Source organism: Corvus kubaryi, unplaced genomic scaffold (genome assembly GCF_017639235.1).
Source record: "Corvus kubaryi isolate FWS band 111438036 unplaced genomic scaffold, C.kubaryi_AGA036_p1.0 72, whole genome shotgun sequence".
Lineage (NCBI taxonomy): Eukaryota > Metazoa > Chordata > Aves > Passeriformes > Corvidae > Corvus > Corvus kubaryi.
This window is the reverse complement of record NW_024582060.1, coordinates 3,586,261-3,606,658: the sequence shown is the minus strand read 5'-3', so window position 1 is coordinate 3,606,658 and position 20,398 is coordinate 3,586,261. Positions and strand designations below refer to the sequence as shown.

At 37.2% G+C, this 20,398-nt stretch overlaps 1 long non-coding RNA gene across 2 annotated transcripts in view; it reads right to left on the bottom strand.

Moving 5' to 3' along the window:
* LOC121675148 overlaps positions 1-20,398 on the bottom strand; it is a 214,916-nt gene that overhangs the window by 105,776 nt on the left and 88,742 nt on the right. The window contains exon 1 of one of the 2 annotated variants that reach the window (XR_006019974.1): positions 16,704-17,413. The exons of the other annotated variant lie outside the window; for it this stretch is intronic. This is a non-coding gene — a long non-coding RNA (uncharacterized LOC121675148). Of the gene's footprint in view, positions 1-16,703; positions 17,414-20,398 lie in introns of those variants that run through there. 2 annotated transcript variants of the gene reach the window in all.

Here is a 20,398-nt window from a genome sequence, read left to right as displayed (position 1 = left end):
AGAAAAGAGTGAGTGGAAATAAAATAAAAATTATGAAAAACAAACAAAAAACTAGAGGCAGTTTATAATGCAGAAAAGTTCTTCCATGTTAAAAGGCTTGGACACAGTTTCTTGTCTTAATTACTGAAAATAAAATCAAGACCTGAAAGACCACGAAGAAGAAAAGAAGATGAGGAAAGTAAGTTAAATACCAATACAACATTACACTAGGGATGGAAAATTAGGTGCAGATGCAGTTGAATACAGTGACTCAGTCTGCCTGCCGTTCTTCACATGTAGACCATGGGGTTACTTTATGCCCTTTATTGCTCACCTTACCTCTTCCTTGGCAACAAAAGTGTTTTCATCCCAGTATCACTATTCTGTAAAAACATGCTTGGTTGGTAGCTTTTATCCCAGGGGTACTTTGTTTTACTCTGATGTAAACACAGGTGAATTTCCTGCTGAACCGGCTCTAGGAGGGTAAAGAAGAGCACAGCTGTTCTGCAGCAAATATTCCTAGAACCTTACATCCACTTCAAACTTCACAGCAAGAGCTTTACCAGCACCAGTCTAAAAATGAAACAAAATATCTTTATACCAGCAAAGGCATATTTTTTCTGGAAGTACGAGGATATTCTATTTTGGCCTCTTTGAAAGATGTGCAAAACATGCTATATCCCTCATGTTGTTTTCATACCCAGAATAAGTTTAATATAATGAGGGGATAAATCAAACTGTTAAGTCCTAGTTTAAAAAAAACAAAAAGTCAGTAATTTATTGGTAATATATGAAAGCTCTGTCTAGCTCCTTTAGTCAACTATCTCCAAGTCAAGAGTCACAGATGTTAAGAGCTGTTACAATGCCAAGTTAATTTCCTGAAAATGAGTGCCTGAGGTTGGATGAAGAAGAATCTTACCAGTGTTCAACAAGACTGATAAAAAAGAAAAACAGAGCTTAGAGGAGATAAGGGTAAAGGTGATAATCATGGAAAGAAGGAAAATTGGGTATTTTTCTTTTCCTCAATAATAGCTCAGCTGATCATAAACACCATAATGCAGATATTCCTGAGAAATGATTCCTTGGCATGCTCGTTCTTTTTTCCTGTGCTCTCTACAGGGATGACGCTTCCACAAGACAAGAACTCCCACACTGCGCCATAGTTCTTGCTTCCGGAGGAAATCTGGCTGGTTTATATACAAATAATCCATCAGCCCCACAAGTTGGAATGGGAATTAATTAGAATAACAGAGAATCCCTAAGGATACTACCACAACAAAGCAAACAATAATACTGAACCGGTTCATTACTGTTTCTGGCCAGTTGAACATTTTTTCAGATACAAAATGCCCAAAAATAAATAATTTGGGCTTGGATTTCCTGATATACGCTCAGAAAACTATCTGCAGAATAAGGAGGTTTTTTTCTACAAAAAACCTTTCTTTGAAGAGAGATCTTTTTATGAAAGAAACTTTCTGACCACTTCCATCACTGGTCTTCTTCAAACTTCCTTCAGGTATTTCCAGATATAAGGAGTACTCCAAAACCTCACATCAAGGCTGGAGGCAGGACAAAGCCAGGGTTGTCAAGCAGCCAATACCAAGACCCAAAACCACCAGAGAACCACCTGGTGTGACCTGTTGTACTAATTGACCCAGACACCCTTAAAGTGGGACTAATTTCTGCTTGGCTGAAAGTTATAATGAACAACCACATGCAGACTTGACTCCAACTCTCTAGTCCATTCTTTTCCTTGCTATTCTAATTCCCAAGATGTAGGGGTTGTTTATATTTCTAATATGAATACGTGTGGATTTATCTTCCTGCTCCTGGTGTTGTACTGCTTGTTGTTTTTATTTAAGGTACCACTTATATCAGTATCTCTTCAAGATCAAGTTTACACACTGTAATCAAATAATCTTTAATATGTTTAAAGAGCTAGTATTTTATTTTTGCCATGCTGCTGCCAGGCAGTATTCCCAGTCCTTGCATAGTTACAGCAGCTCTTCTCCATACTCTGGGACTTGTTTAGTCATTCACAACTCTGAAAAAGGGCTATAAAAGAGAATCAGTAATGTGTTAAGCCAGCCAGACAGCAGAGTGAGTGCCAAGAGCTGAAGAGCTGGGCATATCACTCCAGAGATCAGCAAAAAAGTTTCAGTTTGCCTCCTTTCTTCTCCAAAGACACAGGATGTTCAGGTCACATTTCCGACCCATAGTTTTGCCATCATGCACCTTGAAGTTTAGTACTTTTGCTTTGACTTTCATCAAATGTTAGAGTCAGCAGGTATGTCTTCTCACAAAGTCGAATTACGTTTTTGAAGAAATTCCTGGGAATTGAAACCATGCAGTTCTGCTCAGCTTTATCCTGAACTGTGACTGTGTAAATCTTTCCTTCTTGCAATTCTTCTTTCCTCATTACATTTGAGTCTTGAGTCACTGAGCAATTGTTTCAGACTCAGAATCTCAAGTATTTCTCATCTTTTCTTCACTCTGATTGGTGTCATCTGTAATAAAATAAAGTATATTTCCAAGAAGTAAAATATGAAGTGAAACACAATGAGCTAAAAACAAAAGTTAAAGAGCGTGTACACTTTTTCTGTTCTTCCTAACTCAGTCATTCTCAGGCTGAACCAAGGGAAAACAATTGGCACAACTTAAAAAGGACTCTAATAATGGCCGGTAGCAGTATATATCTGGAACCTTTCACCTTCAGAATGGATTTGGTCCAGATTGAGAGCAATTTAAAAGAAATATTGACTTCTGGATGCTTAGTGACCTGTGTAAAAATGAATTAATAATCCCAGCTGTTTCCTACAGGACATCACTAAAAGTGTCAGTGCTGTTGCCAGACCAAACGGCCCCTTCATTGAAAGGTGTAAAAGATTTTTCACTTCATTTATCAATACAGCACGCATAAATAGGTCACAGACTAGCCAAAGAAATTGAAATCTTTCCAAGTCCCTGGCAGATTTTGCTATATCCTGCAATCCATCACTTAGTCTACACATGTAGGGACAAGCAGCCTGTGTGTTCATGTGCGGGATATTGAGTTGGATGGCAAGTGACCAACATCCTCAGGCTACTGAGAGTGAAAGATTATTGGACAGTCACAAACTGAGAGCGCTGGACCTCTCTGGAATGAATGGACAGGTACAGCACAAAGAAAAAAGTGAGGAGTAGACAAAATATTGACTTTCTTTCCTACAACACAGCTGGACAATGCAGCGGAACTCATAATTTGTTGTTGGCAAAGGCCAGTAACCAATTGCTATTCAGTAGAACACAGGCTATAAATGGAGGGAAGTGATATATTTCCTGAAGGTAGCTCTTGGAGGTGTCAGGGATAGGTCAGAGAAAGAAGAAACATCAGCATTTACACAGGTGTATGTGAAAATTCCGGTTTTACTGAAAGAGCTGTTCAGTTATAAAAAGAATGTTTTGGCAGTACAGTACAGTTTTCTTAAGCTATTTGCAGACGGTTAAAAATACATTATGATCCAAGACTTTAAAAGTCCAGGGAAAAACGAGTAATAGTTCAAATCAACATCTGCATTTTTTAATTAGCTAAATTATTTTAAAAAGCTTTCACGAAGAAATGGGTTTTACATGTCTTTTTCTCCCTTTTAAATTTTTTTAACAATTAACTTAAGCTCTTGAGGAGTTTGTCCTCTTCAACTGAGGTTAAAATGAGAAGCTGGAATGGGGTGGCAGAAGAGGTTATATACCACTTGCTTTCCTATGCTCTAAACTTCAGAATAGCACAAGAAATAGCATTTGTCAGCAACACCTAAAAGAGTCATAAAAGCAGGAATAGAAATGAGAATTTCCAATTAGCTTTTAGCACGTTTCCAATGTGACTGTGGGGACATCACTTTTTTCCATGTGCAAAATGAAGAGGGCAGCTACTCAAAAATACCATGCAAAAAGAAATTAATTTTTATTGGTGAAACTATTTCACACCCTTTGCAAGCCACAAATGAAGGGCACTACTGACTACATACATATTTTACCAAGAGGATGTGTATTGTATTGCCATCATTATCAATATCTAGTAACTAACAGAGTATTTCAAAGGATCTTCAATTTATGTATGATATTAAGCTGCATGAGAAGAGGAAACCCAGCACTTTATATCATGGTTCAAATGATATGATAGCACTGAACCTCCACTGGAACCCTGAAAAAAATCCTTTTCTCACTCTGGGTAGGGTCTTAACCATGAATAAAGACAATATGGGTCAGAACACCTCTTGTAACTTCAGGCATCTTCAGACAGTAGATAGAAAACCTCTGTCTGACTGCTGTTAAATGCTGCTGTAACCATGTGAGGAAGACCAAAAGACTCTTCCAGGCTTCATTCTTCTTAACCCAAAATAACTGTCTCAATTAGGCAGATTAGTCATCAAGCCTAGATGAAGGTAACTGAAGTTTGGTGAAATAAATCCTGCAATAAAAAGCTGGGAAACTGGGAAAAAGGCTGTTTTCAGGAAGATGATTCTTGTGTTGTTTTGACACTGAGCTGAGTACCTCTAAAAGCCTATGAATATCAACCCCTCACAATACTAATTCTAGCCTGAGACTTTGACATCTAAGGAAGTGAATCAAAATAATGAGGCCCCCACTTGCTACATGCATATGATGAGTAAGTAAATGAAACCATGATAATTAGAAACCCAAATGCAGGCAAAAAGTTGCACATAGGCTGTGCATCTCTCTTTTTATTTTTTCCCCTCAGGCACTAGCTTATCTTGGCCAAACCTTCCTCTCTACAAGTTCAGAGATATTTTAATTTTGAACTTCAAATGGAGTGCAAATAAAACACCAAACAAACTTAGGATGTTGCACAATTGTCAGTGGGGCCCATTTTAATATTTAATGACCTGGACACCTGTGACTATTGCTAAAAATAAAAAGAATTAATTTAAAAGGAATTATTGACATAATATAACACATGATAGTCTGTTAATAAAAATGCATACTTCTAATTGAATGCTGGCACCTAGCCACCAACTAAGCATAACTTCAAAAGCAACAGCTGGGAAAGCATCTTTTAGATTTTAATTACAGTAGCTCGTAAGCCACTTATCTTTTCAACTTTTTTCTTCAGAAAGCATTTCTGTTTCATAAGAGTGAGTTCAAAGGTATTTACAACATGTAGGGTAAGAGAACTAACTCTGACATAGTCAAACTTCACTTGTAAATTTGAATTGTGGACTAAGACAACTATTCTCAGCCTTGAAGTGTGAGTCTCATTTGAGCCCAAAAGAATACAGGATTTGGGCTCGCTGCTCAGGATTTTTTGTTCCTTTTTTATCTGTAGATGCAGGATAAGAATTTTTATCATATTTGTTCTATTATTTGTATTTTAGCATTATGTCAGGGCTGCCACTAAAACTGAGGCTGAATTATGCAAGTATTTTACTATTCAGATACATAGTGAGCACACATAATCTCAGATGATTCGGTCATGAAAGAGAGAAGGAACTGTTGAAGAGTTTGGGAAATGGGCATGGAGACAGACCTGAGTCCTGAAAAGTGATAAATTCTGTAGGTGCATCCAGAAAACTGTTTTGCTTGTGTTTAGGAAAATTATGGAGGACTATATATTATTAAAACTCTAAGTTAAAATTATTTGCTAGACTGGCTACATGCCTTGGCATTTTTGCAGAACAGGCCCAGAGGAAGTTATGACTCATTTGATCTAATATCTGAAGTCTTATAGTCTATGATGCTACTCTAGATTTCCTCCACCACCAAAGAGACACAGAGAAAGTGAGATAGAAAGAAACAGCCACTGAATGGCTCTTCCGAAACTAAAAGAGGTTTCTGCAGCCCACCTCTGTCCACTGACTCAAGAAATCCAGATAATTTCTTTAGATTAAGCACCAGCATTTTAACCAGCTAAAATTAAACTAACTCAATCCTGCCTCCAATGTCTTTGGGTCTGTGGAAAAACGCTCTGCCAAAACCTGGGAAATTAATTGTCCATCTGTGATTTGAAACAAGAAGTTCACCCCCAAGACTCTCATCCCTCTCTTCCCCTGATATGAAAAGACATTTATGCAAGCTGAAGTGTTTTTGTTGTTAGAAATGATACAAACCAAAATAATGTTTATTTTTTCACTTACACAGTTAATAGAAAGAAGCTGTGACTATAGAGGCCTTATAAAAAGCAAAGTCATCTCCTTTAAAAACACACACAGAGACATCCATGAATTGTAACATATTAGCAGATAACCACCAGGAAAAGATTATTGGAGCCAGTTAATAACTACATCTGCCTTAATCAGGAGGACCTTTGAAGAAGAGTTCCTACAATGTTGCAGACCCAGTGAGGACATGTAGCACAAGCAACAGGCCAAAATAAGTCTATTTCCTTAAAGAGAGATTAATTCATGAAATGGAATAGATGAATTGGCAAGTGTTGTGGAAGGGGACTAAACTCTACATTTACACCAAAGGATACAAAAAAGAAAAGTTAATAAAGAACTTGTGATCCAGTGTAAACAGGATGACTGGAGTTTATTAATCATAAATGAAGGTGATGAGCAGTTCAGGAGGCATATAAATGAACAGCAATGTTGTTGAAAGGTCAGAACCTTTCAATAGTGAGCTGTCTCTGCTCCTTTCAAAATACCTTTCTAAGTTTAGGGTCAGAAAACATCACAAATGCAACTACTAAATCTGAAGGATGCTTTACAACATTTTAGTTTTGTCCTGTCCCTCTTGTTTAATAGCTTTGGGTTTAGAAGCTCAAATAACTTGGTAGTTAGGTTTTCAGGGGATTCAACAGAAGCATTTTAACACAGGTAACAGCTGCAAAAGCAATAAGATTCCCTTTCCAAGAGTTTGACCTTCTGCTTCATTGTAATTACAGTCACTAGGCTAATCCCGTGGTAAAGGATTGGAATCATAAAATTTATTCTTTGTGTTATGGATGCCGGTATCCTCCACCCTGTGCTGAGGTTACTGTAGAATAGGGATCCAGTTTTAAAGGCTCCTATTTCCACTCTGAGATAAATTTTTTCTCAATTTACTAACATCTCCATCTTTGGAATGTGGGCTCAGTCCTTCTAAAGGCAACCTTTACTGTACTATGCAAATTGTGCTTTTAAAATTAAAATAAACAATTACATTTCTATACATGTCTTCCTTTGCACAAATATTGAGGGAAGGGGGAGAGATTTCTAATGGCAAACATCCATTTAGATGTCAAAGAGAGTTTTGTATGTCCACTAAATTAAAACATCATTTGCTGTCAAGCCTTAAAGATTTCGGCATTTCTTCTGATTTCTATTTATGATAGCTCCCAGGGGACATGCTGTGAAGTACTTTTGCCCGCTTTAGGCCCAATTGCATGTGACAAATGCATTAGCTTTTAATACCAGAAGTGGACGTATAATTTGATGAAGTACGTCTTTAAGCCATCAGCTGTTGTCTGCCACCAGCTTTTTACAAAGGCACTTTAAACAAGACCACCCCCAGCTGCCTTGACAATCAAATCTCTTTTCCCCTTGTAACCAGACCAAAGCCAGCTCGAAATCAGCAGAAAGGCTTCAAATGGGGTTTGGATCAAGACTGTAAAGCGAAAAATTCCTAGAACTCATTCTGTTATCTCCTTTTCATGGGAAAGCGGATTGTTCCCTGGTGCACAAGGGCTGTGTTCATGGCTCTGGTTCTGCACAGGTAAGGACCTGCACAACATTTCCAGGCTGATATAGGCAGCCACATCACTCCCATGGAAACAAGTTCCCTGCTGGGCTGTCCAGTGCCAAATTCCCCTGCAGTGTGTCTCTGCACATCACTGAGCACCCTCCCTAACCCATCATACCCCTGCAGCTGCTGCCATGAGCTCTTCGTGATTCCTCTGAGTTCACTTGTGTTTTTCCAAAGGTCATGGTACAGCTTGCAACACGTGTGAAGAACCAGCATCAATGTATATTCATGGATTTGACCACCTCAGTAAAAGTACAGCTACTTCAGAGATCTGCCAATTTTTTCATTACAGCACACAACAACAGCATATAGTCTTTGTTTTTAGCCCCACTAAATATATAAACACATCTTAAAGTATATGTTAATTATTAAGGTATCTGTTTGACTCGCTGAACAGCTGAAAACCACCTCATTAAATCTTTCTTTTCTTGTCTTTTGATTTTTCATTTTTCAGTAGCCAGCTGTACACCTTCCGAATTACCACGGTGACATACTAAACAACAAACTTTCTTTACTGTTCCAATTAAACAATTAATTAATGCCTATGGTACAAAAATAAATAAGAAACTAAGGAGAAACAGAACATCAGCAATGAGCAGTGGGTTTGATTTATTTTATTTCCACTCTGGTTTATGAAACCTTTTTTGGGAAGCTGCTATAGTCTTATCACTGTATTTTCATAGCTTCCATTCTGCTGATATGTTTTTATCTAAGCCAGTCAAATACCAAAAGTATCCAATACTGCAGATTACATTACTTGATGACTGTTTCGGTTATTTGCTAAATAATTTATCTAACAAAGCTGCAGAATCTAGTCAAATGTAGCAAAACACTGCTCATCACATAAATTGTTTGATAAAAAAATGAAATAATTGTTGAAGGGTATATTGTGACATACAGAATTTGGATTATGTTGTTGCATACCTGAAATATATGACATTTTAAAGACTAAAAAAGCTTTTGGATTATTTGGGTCTAAAAGCAGATCCCACTTGCAGAGATTAGTGCAGACGAATTAAGAACTGGAGCTTCAGTTTGGAAAAATCACCCCTCGTTGCCATTTGCAGATGCCTGAATAACAACAGTTGAGTTCTGTTGGATGGTACTGAAATTCAATTCCTGCTATTAACATATGTATCTTTCTTAGTATTCTAGTGGAAACAGCAGCAATAGTTTTTCTTCACTGAAAAATTAAAGGACATACCTAACTACAGCAGCTATGTCATCAATACTCCACATGAACAGTTTTAAAATTTTAGGAGAGTCTAAAATATGATTTTATCTACTGACTTACTGCAGCAGCAGGGGAAATCAAATCACCCCTGAATGTCTTATTAGAGCAATGTCTCTTTGACACTTTTCTACATCTTACTTTTACATCTTCAGTGCATTTTTTAAAATTAAAAGAGGGATTTACAACTAAAAATATTTTAAGAAATAATCACATTAGTGCTTTCTGTAAAAAGAAATTAGATGTGAAGTATGGAAAAAAAAGAGAACTCTGGGACTGTAAGGTGAACTACATCTCTATTTTGCTTAAAACCTAGAGAGCTGCTTCCTCTGTAGATTGCAGGCAAGTAGGTCTTTAGTCACAATTTCTTCTCTTTCAATTCCTTTTTCAGACTGGTTATTTTTAAGAAGTTCCATCTTGTGCCTTATTTCCCTTCACAGCACAAAATGCTTGGTGTATGTTCTTTTTCCCCCAAACAACATATTCTAAATCAGGTCAAGTGCCTACCTTGGTTTTTCCGCTATCCCATTGGGGCGAGGCGGCTTCCTGGAGAAGCTCCGTGCTGCTGCAATGCTTTAGCACGTTATTTAGGTACATCTTCCAATGATGTGTGATGCCAGAGCCCTTCCCTTACAGACTCTATGAATTGGCACCTCTAGTTATTGCCATTGCTTGTGTTATTCCCTTCTCCCCTCCACTCCCACTGCCAGGGCAACCGGGCAGTCCTTTCTTCTAAGCTGCAAGGTTTTATTCACGTGGATGGGTGTCCATGCTCTGCATCCTTAAGGAATACAGTGACTGAGCATTCCTGTTGACCAAGATTGCTACATGGAGGTCCAGCCCAAGGCAGAGCTTTGTGCAAGAGCTGTGAGAGGAAACAACAGTGGAATGCAGGGGATTTGTGAGGTCCTTGGATTCACTAAATCCCCAGAAGCTCATAATGGCCTTCTGAAAGAAATTTTACAGGCTAAATTATCTCCTAAAGTCATTTGTAATAACAGTTTAATACCTGATTAATAGGACTAACTTGAATTGTCAGGAGCATGGACTTGGTCATGTAATATGTCATATCTATCTACTATGATCCCCAAATTCTCTTTCATTTTTTCCTTAAAAAGGAATTGAAAGCTTTCTCACAGGGAAGAAGAGACCAACCTGATAAAGGGGACACCACTCTTGTTCTTTTTATGAGATGATCGCAGAATGGCTGAGAAATTTTGAAGGAATACTGCAAAATATTACAAGTTCTTTTAGTCTCACTTTTAAAGTGATAAATTAAAAGCTGCTGGAAAATCATGATGCATTTTCACCTAGCCCAAAGTGGAGTACCAGTGATGAATCAGTTTGCAGAACATAACCTCATACCTGTACCATATTGACTGCTAAAACTGAGGTGTATAGCTTATTTACATACCCACAAGTTATATTTATTTATTTTATTTTTTAATAGAAATGGAAACACATATTAAAAAAAAAAATAAATAAAATCTTGCGAAGCAAAAGCAAGACTATGCAGGAATGACTCCAGAAGCTGACTGCTCCCTGTGATTTGACAGAATCACATGCCAAAGTCACTTACTGATTAGGAGCAGAGATTTACAACATTTATAGGATCAGGGATTACTTTTATTATGGGAAGAATTCAATTTAGTTTTACAGTTCATTGGGGTACATTTTTAATGATGATATTATTATAACAACATATTTCTTTGGAACATATCAATTCAATTTAAAAATTATGTAGGATTTTACTGAGATATTTTGTTACAAATACATAATTTTATCACTGGCTAACATGGTGAAGAAGTGAAAAATTAATGTTTTGAGAAAGCTAGAATACATGTTTAGGCAAAAAAAAATTTAAATGCAAATTTTTCATCTTGATATCAGATCAAATCAAACTGATTTGAAATCAAATCAAAGCAAAGAATTTTCTTAGGGAATGGAAATTCATTCACTTCTAATTAGACTGGTACATCAAAAGGAATAAAGGTCTACTTGACAAAGATTTCGTTGTTTTTTCTTGTGATTGTGATTACCTTAGGATCAAAGCTCTACACAGAAATCACTTTAAAGCATGCTTTTAGGTTAACTATAAAACAGCTTGTTGATGAAGAAGCAATGCTCTTTCCTTTTAATACTATTGCTGTTTTAATCTTTTCTCTAAGAAAAAACCCACAACCAAACAAACTGAAAAATTGTAAATCTTGCTGCATTTTTCTCTGGATCCATACATTCCTTTCTTACTCTTACAGGCATGTGATAGTCTATACATCCCAGAACTTTCAAAAATCTCTTTGTATAGCAAATTCTCAGTATTATGAAAAGTCTAACTCACCATTTCTTAGAGAGCAGTTCCAAACTTTTAGCTATCACATGGAGATTTGTACTCATTTGATACAGAAAACCAAACAACCACATTAATCACAAAAGTGTATTTCCCTTTAGCCTTTTGCTTGAGGCAAGTCACTTCTCACTGATCAACCACACCTCTATGCTTAGGAATGCATCCTCTATACTTCATTTAAATCCACTGATGCTAAAAGTTTTTTCAAAGGCACAAAGAATACGATTTCCCCCATATCATCTCCTCATAAGAAGCAAAGCACGGGTCTTGCGTAGAATTTCCAGTCTCGTTTTCCTGATTGCTTTTCTCCTCTCAACATTGTCTTCAGAACTGCATGGCAACAAGGGCAGCCACAGACTGCAGCAGGCTGTCAGAGAGGTGCTCAAGATCCAACCTCACCAACATGATCTGCCAACACATGCTCTGAGCAGTGACACAGACTAGAGCCACCAGAGCTCTCTTCAAACTAAAATAGGCCATGAATTTAGCTAAATATTAGTTTCTAAGGACTGTTTTCCTGACCAACCTCACTGCTCAGGAAGAAGAAGCTTAGGTTTTTTTGTTTATTTGTCTGTTTGGGGCCTTTGTTTGTGGTTTTGTCTTTGCTTTGATTTGTAGCTTCATTTTTTGTTTTTCTCTCAGGTTTTGCTCTCCTTCTGCTATTTCCTGTACTTTTCGAGCCTCCCAATACCTTGACATATTTATCTCAAGAGGAATTCTTCACCATTGGTGCAGGGTTAATTTTTAAAGGAGAAAAAGGAGTGCTTTTAAGTTTTTATTGATATTCTGCCTCCTGGATAGCTGATGATCATTAGCATTGGCCTAAAGGTTCTTCTGTCTTTCATCTGGCTTAGGGCTCATTGACTATCTCTTGCTAGTTATGCTCCAGCTGTCATATCTACTGCTCTGCCACAATTCTGGAGCTGGCAAAACAAAAGCTTTGCCTCTGCCTAAGCTACAGCAACTCAGAGTATTAGATTATTCCACAGATGAAGGTGGATTCACACTTACGTTGCAGATGGTGAAGTGGAGGGTCTGAGTTGCAAGTAAATATCACCTATTTCTGCTGCTCCTGCCACAGAGGCAAGAATTGTCAGTAATAGAGCTGTGACAAACAGCTGGGTGGTACTTTAAAGCACTGCAAATGTTTATTCAAAGACAGCAGATCAGAACCCTACAGTGTAGTTAGCTGCACATTTCTTCTTCTGCTGACTTAACTAAGATAATGTGAATTATAACGCTATTTCCAGCCATGGTCATAAATATGTTAGAGATATTATTATAAAATAATAATGAAAAAAGGAGCCATCTTCAAAGCTCTCTTGTTGACTTCCCCTCAAACCTGATATTTATGGATTTTGCTAAAATTTCACAAAACCCAATTGCACGACATAATCCACTTATTACTCTTCAAATGCATCCATTTTGTTCTACAAATTGCAGAAGCCTCATTTCGAGACTAAGGAAAGCTCTTTCCTGATTAATTTCTGGCAAAATTTTCAGTGCTTTTTTCTAGCCCTCTGCTATTCTGAGCCCCTAGATTAGAAACATATTATTCTGATAGCTTCAGTGTGATTCAACTGTTGTGAATAGGCCTGCATTTTTACATCTGAAGCAAAAGCAATCTTTGCTCAACTAACACTTTATGAAAATCAACTAATACAGAAGAAAAGCTGATTTTTATACTTGGGGAATTTGAGGAACCCCAAGCATTGTCCCCATGCCTACTCCCAAACAAGGGTCTTTTAGCCTTTTTAACATAAAAAATAGCTTCATGCTTGGCTCATTACAGAGAAACCACTGCAGATTAAACCTCTCTATCAATTACAAGCAACTGAACATCCTTTAGCATCAAACAGAATGACAAAAAGCTACACTATAATGAGTAATGGCTAAGGCCAATTGCGATTTAATTATGTAGATGACTTAACATCCTTTCATTGATGTTATCTGTGTGTTTCAGAATGAAAGCTATCATGCACTGCTCTGCTTCAGCTCTTACAGTAGATGATAGCAGAAGCAAAAAGGAAGCCTTTCCAGAGAGAAATAGCAAAAACTAGAAAAATATACTGGCCCAGCAATACAAGTCACACTTCACCATGCACCCATAACAGACAGGAGCTTCAACATTTTGTGGAAAAAGAAATTCAAGCATGACAGCTTACAGCGGGGAGGGAGCTTGAAAGAGAGAGTGACAACTGCAGCAGCAAGAGCCTATGGCATGAGCAGTTCCCATGAAGATGCCTGGTCCCTGCATTTTGTAAGTGGGAGATAAGAAGGACAGTGAAGTTAGTCATAACATGAGAGATATTTCAGATGGGAAGGACCTGGTAGGTCATCTGTCCATCCCCCTGCCTAGGCAGGATTATACTTTGCAGTATCTTCTCAAAAAGATTGTACAGAACAATTTCACATGAGCAGAGGAATGGAGTAAAGGACATAATAGATCTCTTCCATCTCTAACTTCTACAAGTCAAGAGGTCCAGTCTGTAGCTGGTGTGAGGTGGCCGTGGGCACAAATACTGCAAGTGTTGTAAGAGAGGAAATTTGGAGGAAAATTCTACCCTCGGATCAAATAATGCAAGTGTATGCAAAACGTGGTGTTTGATGTTAGTGAGCACACAAATTACCCCATAAAGGACATTTTCAATTCAGTCATAAAGAGTGACCCCAGTTCTAGGGGCACGGTGCAGCATTTTTGTCAACTTGTATACATGCCTCACATCTTTTAGACTGATAGATCTATAGTATTCAAAAGGATATATATGAGTTAAATTATTTCCATTAATATTATTGATGAAATCCTGCACTCACAATCATTTAACCTTCCAGTTTGAGACTGTAAAAACAAATATTACTCTAGGATGATGTTTACTTGTATTTTTACAGTAGGGCAATAACAAAGTTTGTTTAACAACTATTATTTTTCCTGAATTTAATGAAAACAGCAGCACCTAAGAGTGTATCAGGTCAATATCAGAGGAGGGAGTGTAAGACATGCTTTTTTACACAAATCCTAGGTGAAATATTTCAGAATATGAAGAAAGCAGTAAATTATGTTTCCTTACAATTCTTATGAGAAGCATAAAGGAGGAGGTAAAACTTTGGAAAATGCAATTAAAAGAATATTTAAAATCCTTCCTCCAGGAAATCCTTACATGTGTTCAAAGCTAAGAATGAAGGGAGTCCTGCTGATTACACCTAACTCTAAACACAGTCATTTGCTGAATTTGAACATACAACCAATTAGAGAACAGAAAAAAAAAAATAAAACAGACAAGCTGTTGGCTGGACAGAAAATAAATTGGTTTGTCAAGACAGGGCTTTGCAGAACTGAGAAATATAAATCTGCCTCCATTTTGCATTCTCCCTCAACATTAGGTAATTTTTGGGGTCACTATAAAGTAATTGAACATAAAGGAAGACAAGTGGTGTTTCAAAATAGCATGAAGGCACACACATACTTTCTGCACAGAGAGCAGTATTAGCAAAAGGCTAAATCTGAAATGAGAAATGAAAATAGAAACCATCAGAACATCAGTGTTTTGTATTTAGCTGCCAATAGCATGAAGGAAAATAGCTGCCAAATTACGACCATCCAGTTGTAATCTGTGGATAAAATGTTACGATTGAGAATGGCATTCAAATGCGTAGATTACTGGTAGATTAAATTCACAAAATTAGAAATTGTAACTTACCAAAATGGCTTACATATCCAACATATGGGCTTACAGAAACATCTATATGGTCTAAATATGGGAACATGCCCTTGATGGAGCTCTGAAAGTTTCCCTGATTTCTCTCTTTGTTGTCATTTAAGTCTTTGTTAAATTCATATGTTGTAGATTAGAGTACTTTACAGTTGCTAGATTCAGCAGGTTTTCTTTTTCAATAACACTTTTTGATTTTGCACCTAATCCTATGGTAGCCTTTGAGTCTTGATTACAAATGCACAATCGATGTCATTGCAGTAGCTCAGCACTGATCTGTCGGAGGGAGCAGAGTCCTTTCTTAATTAGCACTTACCAAAGAGCAGCCAAGATTCTCTCTTCTACTTTGATGGTGGGGAACTGATCGTGTTGAAACAAAGCTTCACTTCTCATGGAGATAAATCCTCTAAAGAGAACGTTTCTGATATGTCCTCCAGAAACTTCATAGCTCCCCACCTTCATAGTGCAGAGCACACATGAGAAATGTGTGCTTTTCCAAGCAATATATAGCAAAAAAAAAATGGACACTTAACCAGATTCCAAAACATTATCAGATTATGTGTGTGATGAAATACCAGTCAAGTAGGTTGATTCACCCTATCAGTTCGCATAGATTAACAGGTACAGAAATCACTTTCCAAAACAGTAGTTCCTAGAGAAACACCCTTGTTATTTCTGTCCTCATGTCGATATTTCTGTTATTAATGGCTAAAGAGATGCTTGCTTTGATGACCACTGCAGTTACCTGGAGTCTCAAAGTCAGCTCAGCCTTTTAGAGAGATGGCTGAGCACACATATCCACTACTAATTTTTGAGTCAAACCTGAATATCCACATATTGTTCAAGAGTCAGTTAACGTTTACACAAGAACCACTGGGGTAGGCAATGTAATTCAATGACATGGGATCTGTTTTCAGCCACTGATTTTGTTTGTGACACTAGGCAGGATATTTTACACCTCCATGTCTATCTGTCTATCTCCTCTTTCCCACCTGGTCAGCTTTGTTTATTTAAATTCTATGCCCTTCCAAGTCAGGACTATTTCTCACCAGGTATTTGTATCACACTCACACTTTTCACTTGGGCTTTCATTCACAGATATTGCTGTATTATCAATAGAATTTACTTTTTTATTTACATTGGTGTCATAGAAAGAGAAGTGCAGATTCTACTAGGACAAGCATTGTGCCTACACAGAAGAAAAAGAAAGTCTGTTCTTATTAACTTTACTCTTCAAATAAATGTGATATCAAATAAATTATTTTCATACTACATGTTTCGGGGATTGGTTTTTGCATGGCATCAAATACTCTTTAGAAAAGCCTGTGAATGTGAACACAAATATGTTTAATAGTTCAATATAAAAACACAGTTTCTTTCTATTATCGCAAAGTCATGCAAAATTTTCTGTTCTTTCAGATACTCTTCTTTGTAAACAGCAGCAGCAACAAAATGAGAGAGAAGAGATTTAAGGGAGTATAGGCATTCACAGAGATTTAGCTCAGGTAATTTCCCAGAGCATTTTACAAAAGTCAGTCACACAAACTTCAGGAGCAAGGTCTAAGGTCTGTGAAGCAGAAGGTAGAAGTGGAATAGAGCAGGAATACTTTTTACATTCTTCTGATAGGGTATTCATAATTTCATCAAGTATGTAGTGAAAAAGGAAAGGCATGTAAGTAGTTCCTAATAAATATACCAAACAATTTAGATTTCTTACCTTTCTGGAAAAAACATCTGGATTTTCAGACCAAATGCTTTGGTGACCTTACATCCTTTAGTCCACCCTGAGTCTATAACTGGGACCCCTAATTTTTCTCTTATGGAAATTTTCTCAGCAATTCTCTATCAGCACCAGCAAATCTTCTACATTCAAATATCACTGTGGTAACACTGAGGCGTCCATACAGCAAAAAGATCTCTTCCAAAAACGGTAAGTCACATGTTTTCTTTTTTTTATATACGTTGTTGAATCTAAAGCAGAGCCACCAATATCCCTGCATGAAATCTAAAGAAAGCAGTGATATATTTCTCAGTGGAATCCTGCATATGCATAGTTTCATTTTAAAATCAGATATTTTGGTAGAAAAAGAATAGAAAGTCCTGATAGCATCACCACATTGTTTGTTCTTATGTATCACCTTTGCCCTCAAAACCAGAGGGCAGCAGAAGATTGGAGGGCTCCACACCATTCAGCCTAATGTGCTTAATAAAGTGCTTCTGATCCAACAAGCAGAAAAAAAGAGAAAGGAGGAAGGCGAAGATGCTGAAAAACAGGAGTCATTTGTACACTTTGGGATAGGTGATGTCAGAGCACTGTGTCTCATTGAGCAGTTCAAAAATGCGCTGGCAGATTAAGCCAGGCTTGGTTTGTCAGGATAAGTCAGGTAAGGATTTCTGTGTTCCTCTCTCGTCCCACTCCCCACACAGTTAAGTGAAGCCCTGATCCACTAGAGGCAATGTCCTGCCTATGCAAACTGCTGCAATATATCATTTTCAGTTCATTCTTTTTAATTACTTTTTTTTTCCTGCAGAAGATTTCTACAACTACAGACAATCTTAATCCTAATAAAGTGAACATTTAATAAATATTACTCGTGCAATTCTTAGAGGAGCCTTTGAGTTCTAAGATATAATTGCTTTATTTTAAGCTTTGGGATGTAGATGATAAAGTGAGCAGAGGTGATTCAGAGTAAGGGCAACACATTGCCACCTTTCTTGCTATGGAAAGACACTCTTCTGCAGTGCTTAAAATGTAGAGGAAAGTCTAGTGATTGATTAGGTAGTTAAGTGATAAGGAGGTATATCAGGCAGGGATGCAGAAAAGTACAGATGATAAGGACAATCAAGTATCCTTGATCTGAAAAAAATTACAGTGCTTTCTAATCATTTAAATTATATTTTTAAGTGAGAAAAATTTACTGCACTGAGTCTCTAATTCTCTACATACTGACTTTTTTCCTTTTTTTTTTTTTAATAAAGACAAAAGCTATGGGAATTGTGTCCATTTTTTTCCAGTGGTGCAATGTTTCCTTGAAAAGAAAATTAGTGCATCATCAGACTTTCATTTGTCCATATAACATTCATATTCTTTGATCTCTTACTGGCATATTTTAATACTGATAATTATCTTCTACTCCTGTTTTTTATAATACCATGTGGCATTCTATTATGTTATACATTATTAACAATATTATACATATAATACAATTCTGCCAAATCAGGTTGTGGAAGCTGTACAGTATCAGGTAGGCTATTAGGCTTCAAATTAATGATCTCTATAGGTCACAAGCACCCTAAGGATACTCATAAAATATTTTCATTGTGATTTTCAGGACCTTGTACAATTATATTAATATTTCAGATATTTTATGCATTTTATGTTCAAAGGGGAGGGATCTTCATGATTAGATGGCAACTCTCCATTTCCTCATTATTCAGCCTCCATTACCATAAAACCCTGTGCTGTGGCAATTCAGCTTTTACTTAAAGAGTATTTGCAACAAATTTCATTAATGTGTCAGAAGCTCTACTACTGATCTGGTTAGAGAGGTTGCTGCCAACCCATGAGCTTCTGTTACTGGGATGTCTTCAGATGAAGTTTCAAAACCTTTTTCTTGCTTCACTTTTGTTATGTTAGGACCCAAAAGACTCACCAATCCTTTTTAGCGTTTCTTTTTTTTGCCAGTTGTATAAGAAGTATTTCTTTCCTCACCCGTGAATACATGTTTAGCCTTTTGCTAATGGGCACTGTCATGAGGAGCCTTTTTGTACATGTTGGAACAGCTTCTACTGTTTTGTCTGGTAGGCAGCAGTGATTTTCTGGAGGACTATTTTGAAAGAGTGTAGCTATCCTTATTTATATATTATCTCTATCAAGAATAATTTTCCGTTTTTTACAGGAAATTTTAGTTTTCGTAACAAAACTGTGTTAACTTTGCACCTTCACCACTTTCTTCTATTTGTCTTTTTATTTTTCTCTGTAAGGAGAAACTACTGATTTCTAGTGATTTTCCTTTTTAGAAAATTTGGGCTACTATTGGAAGCCTTCTCAGGTGTTTTATATGACCTATGTGGTTTCCAGAAGATGATCCATCACCAAAGAGTGAACTATATCTGAGCACAAAGTCGTGGTCTAATATAATCTAATCACCAACTGTGGTTACCAACCATGGTTATCCTATCAAAACAGACACATCTCTTAGGTTATATTTTTCCCAGGGCTATCAATATTTTAATATAATTCCCAGATAACAGTGAAAGTGATAGGAAGTTAGGAACAGAAATAAAAGGGTGTTTTGAAATTTTCTTGGAAATGAAAATAAATAGTAGTAATTCCTTTTTATTTGCTCATGTAGTTGTGAACCAGGGCAGGAGTCACACACACTGTTCCACAGCACAACTATTTTCTCTGCAAGTCTTAGATCTGCTACAGCCTCCACCAGTTTTACTCATCACTCCAGCCAGTGCTCTTGGTATCCAGATCTAACCAGATGCCTCCAACTGAGACAGAACTGCTGCTGCCCAGACCAGACCTGGGACATCATCTTTGCTTTTGCTGGCCTGCTGGATGCTAAGGCCAATCCTGCTTTGCTTTACTGCTCAAGGAGCAAACCCAGCCAGGTTTTGCTGTGAAGTCTCCCCTCAAGCAATGGATTAGCTCCACCCAGAGACCAAACGCTTATCAAATGCAAAGTCAGAGCAAATTAATGCTCCTTTTAGCAAAATTTCCAGTCATCCAAAAGGAGTTGTCATCCTCTTCTGCCAACCTTTAACTTTGGCCAGACACTGAAACCAACTTTTTAGGAACAAAGACAAGTTTTCAAGCTAACTGTACTTCTGTACACTTTTATGAGTACAGAAATGTATCAGTATCATCCAAAAAGAATCAAAACTCAGTTAATGCAACAAAATAAATATAGCAAAACAACCATGGGTAATCAGTATTAAGCAGTGTGGGTTTTTCCATTCTGAGTTTTTTTTCCCTCTCCTTCCCCTTGGCAGGCACAAAGAATTCCAGTCTAGCAGTGGGTCCAGATATGCAGATACCTGCCTCACCAAACGCTTGCTTCAGAGGATTGAAATACTTTTTATATAGGAAAAAGGAGTGGCATTCAGTTGGATTTAAGAGAGTACCAAGGGTTGAAAGAGGAAGCAAGGAACTAGTGAGATCAGAAATTTGTACCTTGCTTCACCTTCAGCATCATTTTCCCCACTGCCTGATTCAGCATAGAACTGAGCTCTGTGGGATTTAAACAAGTTAGGCAAATATTTATGTGCCTTGCTGAAAAAGGACAGTTTGCTGAATGATGTTTTATTGAATCAATGTTTTGCTGCCTCCAATGAAAATCTAACCACAGTCAACTACAACTGACAATCCCATGCTTTATTTATTTATTTATTTATTTCCAAAGG